The sequence below is a fragment of the Solanum stenotomum genome, unplaced genomic scaffold (assembly GCF_019186545.1).
Source record: "Solanum stenotomum isolate F172 unplaced genomic scaffold, ASM1918654v1 scaffold18186, whole genome shotgun sequence".
Taxonomy (NCBI): Eukaryota; Viridiplantae; Streptophyta; class Magnoliopsida; order Solanales; family Solanaceae; genus Solanum; species Solanum stenotomum.
In genome coordinates, this window is record NW_026024909.1 from 2,942 (window position 1) to 10,862 (window position 7,921).

At 36.3% G+C, this 7,921-nt stretch overlaps 1 pseudogene; it reads left to right on the forward strand.

The window, feature by feature from the left end:
* The first annotated feature begins 64 nt into the window (after positions 1-64).
* LOC125850593 (F-box protein At5g03100-like) lies at positions 65-2,036 on the forward strand (annotated as a pseudogene).
* The last annotated feature ends 5,885 nt before the right edge of the window (positions 2,037-7,921 follow it).

Genomic DNA, 7,921 nt, shown 5'->3' on the forward strand with positions numbered 1-7,921 from the left:
ACAAAGCAAAAGATGGATCTATGGCCTTGCAAAAGAGTTGAAGAGACAAATAAGCAAATGAAAAAAAGTTGAAGATCGAAGTTGAATCAGTAAGTTGCCGAATTCTCTTCTTATCCAAATTCTCACTTTTGCCAACGAAAGATGCCTTCACAACATCTGTTCTCTCAAAAAGGTGGGAGCATCTATGGTTCTATATTGATAACTTCTTTTTCTCTTGTAAAGTTAAATCGCAAAGGTAAAACTTTATATCCTTTGTCGATTATGTATTAGATCATTCTACTTGTTCCAAAATTAAAACCTTCCATTTGAATTTCACCCACCTACCAAATACGAGCAACGAATTGGATATGTTGATAACATAGAAAATTTCACAAGTAGTCGATGGGTTCCTACTGAAGAGGAGAAAATAAAAATAAATTACTGTTCCCAATCTTCCGATGGCTTGCTACTGTTGTTGAAAAGAATGTTGAAAATGTTGTATTGTTGTCAGATTCATATGAGAATGACTCCATTGACTTGTCTGACACTATCTACAAGTGTTCTTCCTTGATAACATTGGATCTCACGTGTTGTACACTTGATAAGGAAATTGTCATAGATTGGAAGTCTTTCAAGACCCTACGGTTGAATGACATAACCTTAGATGATGACATAATTGTAAACATACTCTCAAGTTGTCCTGCTTAGGAAATCCTCGAATTTCTTGAATTCTCCGGATTTCGTCATATGGAAATTAGTTCTTCAAATTTAAAAAGGCTTAAGTTTGAAAATCATTTGTCGTACTATAACTCTGATGATCTCTCTTTGGATATTTTTGCCCCATATATTCAACATTTGGAGATCCCCGGATATATGTATGATCTCAGGTATAGGCTAGTAAATGTATCCGTTGTGGTCAGTGTTAAGCTTACTTTCCAAATGAATTGGACTTGGTTTGATCAAGGTCCTGATGGGCATCAAGTTATAAGGACACTCATCGAAGATTATCTTCAAAAGTTGAGCAATGCAACTGAGTTAACGATTGGGACTTGCTTCATTGAGGTTTGTTCACCTTATTTGCTTTCTAGTATATAGATATCAAAAAGAGAAAACGCTAAGAATATAACACAATTTGAGAACTTTTACACTTTTTACAAAGACTACTGATGTGAATACAAAACTCTCCTGATTTTTTGCAATTTTTCTGTTAACTTTCTAAAGTCGGGTACTTCTTCTACCATTCAGCTACATTGTTAGATGGTCAGATTTTCCATAACATTATCTGTCTACACAATAATTTTCTTCCTTTCATTTGTTCTTGGTTTCTCAATCGTTCACTTTATTGGGATTACCACCTCAGGTACTGATGCAGTTTGATAAGATGTTGCTTTCAGAATTGAAATGCAAGTGTCTAACTCTGAATTGACATAACACAGAGTCTTATTTCTATGGAGCAGCTATCCTGTTACGAGCCTCGCCTCATGTGAAGATACTCAACATAACCATGGCAACTACTTCTGTAACTTCCTACAACTTTTGCTCTTTTATTTGCACATTCAAACTTAAGAGATGTTACTCTTGGCTTGGTCTACCTATTCCAAGAGTCATCATAAGAGGAACACACTTATCCTATGAAATCATTTTTTGTAACTTCTGTGCATTATGATTTTCATTTGACTATATTCTCTTTCCAGTTGGATCTTGAGCAATGCGCATTTGAGTTAGGATATTTGGCCAAAGAATATGATATTCATTTCTTGTCAAGCTTCGAGTTTCCCAACCTCAAGAATGTTAAGGTTGTCAATGCTTCCAAGATCTGTTTGAAGGAGCAACTTGAATGGGATTATGATGATCTTTACAAACTTTCAGAAAATCTACTAAAGAATACAAAAGTTTTGGAGAACTTTGTAATTATATCAAGGAGAAAAAATTGTAGTATCTGTTCAATGAATTGTGCTTCTCGATATTCATCTGGATTGGCTAAGAAATTGGTAGGTTGCCCAAGATCCTCAACCAGTTATGTGATCATTTGCGAGGAGGGAGCTTTCCGTGACTAGATTGCAAGTTGTTTTTTGTTTCAGTGTACCATAAATGTTTCTTTATATTTAGTTTTTGATTTACTACTGGTGAAAATCTTGAATTTGTCTATGTTACTAATAACTATTTGTTCTTGTTATCTTGTCCTTGTGACATACCAAATGTTATGGTTGTTTCGTTTCTCATGAAACTTTTCTTTGTCGCATTTTAGATGTTGTACATATGTTTCAGAATTTCCAGTTAGGTTGTTTCTTTAGATTGACTAGCCACACTTTTTCTCATAATTAGGGTTATAAGATGTTGTGTTTTGCAAATTTTGTCGATGACATCAAGGTATTATTATGGGGAGGTGATACCTTTTAGGCATTTTCAATTCTAGGATGGAAGAGGTTTGAACTGTTTGTTTATCACAAAGATTCTGTAGACAATTATGATTGAGGCTTGTAATGCGGTCAAATGCTAATTTTTTAACTTAAGGTCGTATTATAAGAGGGTTGGTTATGATACATATGTTTGATTCACCTAAAATCTTATTATATTAGGTAGATCTGAGTTGGGCTTAACTAGCTTACTAGAGGTTGTAAAATATTTGTGGAACAATAGCTTATTGTATCAAAGATAAGAGAGTGCCAGAGATGTTCAATGAAGTATGAACTGTGAAAATCGATATTATTTTTGGTTGAATGAGAAATTGTTAGGTTGCCCAAGATCCCCCACAAGTTCTGTGATTATCATCAAGGTGTGAGCTTTCCATGACTAATAACTGTCAACAGTGTGCCATGTCAGGATGCGGTAAATGTCGTCTTATGTTGAGTTTTTGATAAACTGCTCGTGCAATCATGAAACTACTCTTCAATATAGTCCTCCCATATAGTACGAACAATCTCATCACGTTGGACATGAATTTCCCTATTAGATGATCGAGAAGATGAAACAACATTATTACTTCGAGCCAGTTGTTAGTCATTGTCATTAGCAACCGTATCATCGTGTTCATATTCCATGAATATTTCATCAATGGTATAAAATTATGCAACAGTGCACAAGTTATGACAATGATCTTCTTCTTTTAAGCCGAGGGTCTATCAAAAATAACTTTTCTCCCCCACAAAAGTAGGAGTAAGATCCTACCCTCACGTATATTGTTGTTGTTGCTATCTGATATTAAGGATATTGTTACTACGTTATCTGCATCACCTGATCCAGTTTCATACTCCGAGCTTCATTGTCTATTGGTGGACCATAAGTTTTTCGTGGCTCATCCATGTCCTCCGAAGCTATCCCTTACTGCAGGCGATACACCTGCAGCTAGTATTGCTCAGTGTTCATTTCATAGTGATAAACAAAACCCTGGTCTGATGAATAACAACTCTCTAAGAGGCCATGGTAGATCGTACACGGGTCGAGGTGTCTGAAACAACTATGGTAATAACTACTCTCCCATGGGTCAAGCTTGGAATGCAAATAATGATGGAAAAGTAAATGGTGTCAAATCGGTAATGGTACTAATCATCAAGTTGTGACCTGTTTTCAATGCTACAACCCTTCGGCTTATCTCACTCATCAGGCACAGATTCCATTGACTGAAAATTGTTTTCCCAACACAGGCGCAACTCATCTATTGCACCTGATTTATCAAGCTTTGCTCATGTTGAGGAATACAAAGGCCCGAATCAACTAGGTGTTGGTAATGGACAAGGTTTGCCAATCCAAAACACTGGTAATTCCTCTTTGTCAAATCTCTCCCTTCTCTCTGTTCAAATATTTGCTTGTGACGCTTTCTTTTAATTCCATCTGCTTCTTGTTGGTCAGAGCAGTAATGGTCTTTACGCCGTGTCCATCAAGCCATAGTCTCCGGTCATCCTTCAGCTTTCACAGCCACAAAAGTCTCATCCTCTTGTTGGCTTCTTTGGTTGGGTCATTCGCATCAGAAAGCTCTTAGCCAAATGTTGTCTAGACATCAGCTTTCTAGTTCTAGTTTTAGATTACAAAATTTGTGTACGGCTTGCCAACTTGCAAGTCCATAATAAAAGTACTACATTTTTGCAACTCAATTTCCCCCTTTTCTGTCATCTCAAGGTCATCATTCCTCTAAAGTCTTCTAATGCCGAGCAAGTTAGAGTCGGCCCTATGAATCCTTCGGTTTATTTTCTAAATAAACAACCGAAATGGCAGCAAAAGAACATCCATCATAGAACCACTCAGTGATAATCCTTCATATGAAATTAACACCAACTTATGAACTCGTTTGTCTAAATTAAGGCCAACTTCTGTTATTTCCCATCTGCTTGGCTCCTCCGAGAACCATAGTTTGTCTCACTATTGCCACAGCCGTGTTACTCACACACGTCGGGAAAAGTTCCAATGTGTAGATTAACAGAATGCTAAACACTGTTCACGCACTGAAATATGAAATCAATTCGACCCCTATTTGCAATACTTTAAATTTTCCTCCCTCAACTACAACACAACCTATGCTACAAATTCCACTAAGCATAGAAACTCCTAGTAGGAACCTTTCCTACAAAGATTTCCATTAAATAAAAGAATCAAGATGGGTGATGGAAATTCGGAAAACCCATTCAGTTTAATGCTTAGGTAGAGATTGAAATTTAAACTTCCAACGCCTAATGACATACCATAGTAACCATGCCAATACCAATCATCAGAGCCCCCACTCATGACTCCTCACTAGAATCATGAGTCTTTAAATCAAAGCAACCTTGTAAGACAACTAACATATGCCAGATGAATGGAGATCTCAAAGGATCAAACAGATAAATATAATCAAACATTCTCATTGTGATGTGGCCAAACGGGCAACAAATATGAAGACATCTCAGAAGACTTAACAAATAATCACTTACAACACATGCATGCTTTAACAGGTAGATCTCATCAAGCATGCTTTCACAGGTAGATCAACCAACTCACTATTTTAAGCTCCTGGAAGTTGATGTTAATACAACACACCAAGATGCAATAGAAGGTTTAATGTCAATATAAAAGATTTTCACTGAATTTGATACCTTAAAATAAGTTGGATAGGAAGCAACCAATTTTGCTCTGAGTTTGGTGGCCTAAGAATAGCAGCATTGTACGAAAGTTGTTCAGAATGTAGCATCAGAGTGGGGTTCATTAAATAAATCTCCAAAACCATCCAAGAGCAGCTAAGGACCTTATTTTAACATGTTTCCAGCAGTTAATGTTACTTCTTTGTAAGGAAGTAAAAGAATCTCTGAATCTTCAAGTTGTAACGGGGCTTCATATTCCGATAGCGTTGTATATGAATCTGTTCCCAAGATTCGAATCCATAGTGAGGACCTATTAAAAGTCATGCTAATCTGAGTCATTAGCTGAGATCAGATAATTAATTAAGCTGTTTGGCCAGAATTAACCACATTTCTGAATACTATTTTGACCAAAAGAAAGAATAAGAACTATTGCCCAGAAAACCAACAAATTGCAGCAAGCATGAATAAATTTTTAAGTTCATCTAAGAACTTACCAATGATAAGTTACAATTATCAAGTCTGAATAGAGGTCACGTAAATTAGTGATAGTTCTTATGTATTTGAGAATGGAAATAGCAGATAATTTGTGTGAAGATTTACCGAATATGGCATCATTTGACAATTTCTCTGCGTGTTCCAACAATACAAAGACATAAGAGAATTTGTGTGTTGAAACGTCATAGTCAGTCCCTGTTATAATCGTGTGGTCGGTAAAGAACAGTTCAACTTCTTTGTGCACCGAAGAGAAGTTGGGGTTGACCCTATCTTATTTGTCTTCAAGAAGTTTTCCATGTTTTGATGTGCTTATTCAATAGTGTTGCTTGAATCTTTGTCCCCTAGTATTGATTTAAGCGACGGGTGATATGTCTATGATATCACCTCTTCGTCAACTAATATTAGCGTTAGGAAAGTGCCTTCATGCCCTGAATTATTCTTGTAAGGTATTACTGAAACCTACTCTCATCACCCATTCGACTGAGCATTTTGGTATCTTGTTAATCGGTATACTCTGTTTTGATAGTTCAGTTTCAGTCGTCATGTGTCCTGAATCTGGATGCTTAGAGGTAGAGATGGGAAAGTGAATATCAATGTTAATTCCAGGGGTTGTGTGTATTAGGAGAAGTCAATTCGATTAATCTATCACTATCGTACTTGTGAACTTGCGATTTACGCAATAAATTCAATACATTATTTTGGTATTTTGAAATATTGGAGATATGTATTCCCTTAACAGAATAATAGAAAACATAAAGTAGAGGATAGCAATTTTATAACGGAAAAAACCTGGTTTCATTAGTCGTTTTTTAAATTTAGTGGCAGATATGAAACAGTTTACAGATGAGAAGTGGGAAAAGTTAGAATTCCACAAATTACAGTCCCTGCACATGTAGTGGTAAGGTCTGCGTACACTCTACCCTCCCCAGACCCCACTTAGTGGGATTTCACTGGGTATGTTGTTGTTGTTGTACAGTCCTTGCACATGTTATTTTTTCCCTATTGGGGTCATAACTTTATTTCCTCATTTGTTAGGAGACAAATATATACTAGTGTCTTACAACTTAGATGGGTTTATTTGTTTTTCAATGTAATGTTATGCTTCTTTGTAGTTAACAATGAAATTTAAGAGAAAATGCATAAGTACCCCCAATTTATGCCCAAAATCTCATAGATTAGGGCTAGGCAGAAACACCGAAAAATCGAAATATTGAACCGAATCAAACTATTTCGGTTTTGATATTTCGATTTTTGGTTCGGTATTCGGTGTATGTTTTTGTATTTTTTGGTATTTTGGTTCGGTTTTCGATATGTAATTTTTGTGTTATTTGGTATTTCAGTTTACCAAAATATATTATATTAAATAATAAATATTATAATTTTAATTAAATTAGGTCAAAACTCTTACTACAGTAGTACACCTTTTGGTCTTTTCAATTTTTTTACTTTTCTAACTTTCTAAGTTCTAACAGCAGCCGCACAATTCTTAAGTTCTATCACTACGCACGTCGCACAGTTCCACTTCCGACTTTCGTCGTCTTTCCCACTTTGGCACAATTCCACTTCCGGCGATTGGCGTCAACCAGCAGCAGCCGCCAGTCCCGTCGACCAGCAACACGTACAACAGTAGCAGCCGCCAGCCACCAGTCCCAGTCGACCAGCAAGGCGCAGGCAGCAGCATGCACAACAGCCGACCTCTCCGCGCAGCAGCCGGCGACCGGCAGGCGACAACCATCAGCTTTCAAGTATTTTTTTCTTATAAATATATAAAAATAATTTTAAGTTTTGACCTGCATTTAGTCAATTACCGGAGAATATTTAGCATTTGGATTTTGGTCTATCCATTAAAATAAACTAATAAAGATTTCAGATTCGTATATTTTTTATTTTTATATTTAAACAGAACCGAAATAATAAAAACCGAACCGAACCGAATTATTTCAGTTCGGTGTTCGGTACACGTTATACAAGAATAGAAAACCGAAAAAAAATGTCAAAATTGAACCGAAATACCGAATGCCTAGCCCTACATAGACACACTTATACTATACTAAGGTCTTTGTAACACCCTAGAGAATTTTTCGAACTAAGACTCGAGTCGTCCTTCATGTGGAGTGAGATTTTACCGAGGAATAAAATTTCTTGAGTGTTGAGTTAAGGTCCCTAGGTATAGCACATTGAGTTCCAAGAAGAGTTGAATTGGAAATAGTTATTTTGGAAAGAATCTGGAAAATTTGGCTAAGTATGGAAAAAAAAAATAAAGAGTTTTTGGTCAACTTTGAGCAGTCGTAACTCCTAGCTCAAAATGATTTAGGCAAATTTCCAGTTATGTCTGGAAATCCCTTGAAATGATCTTTCCAACGCCATTGAGTTTGCTTGATTCCGAGTTCATGTGA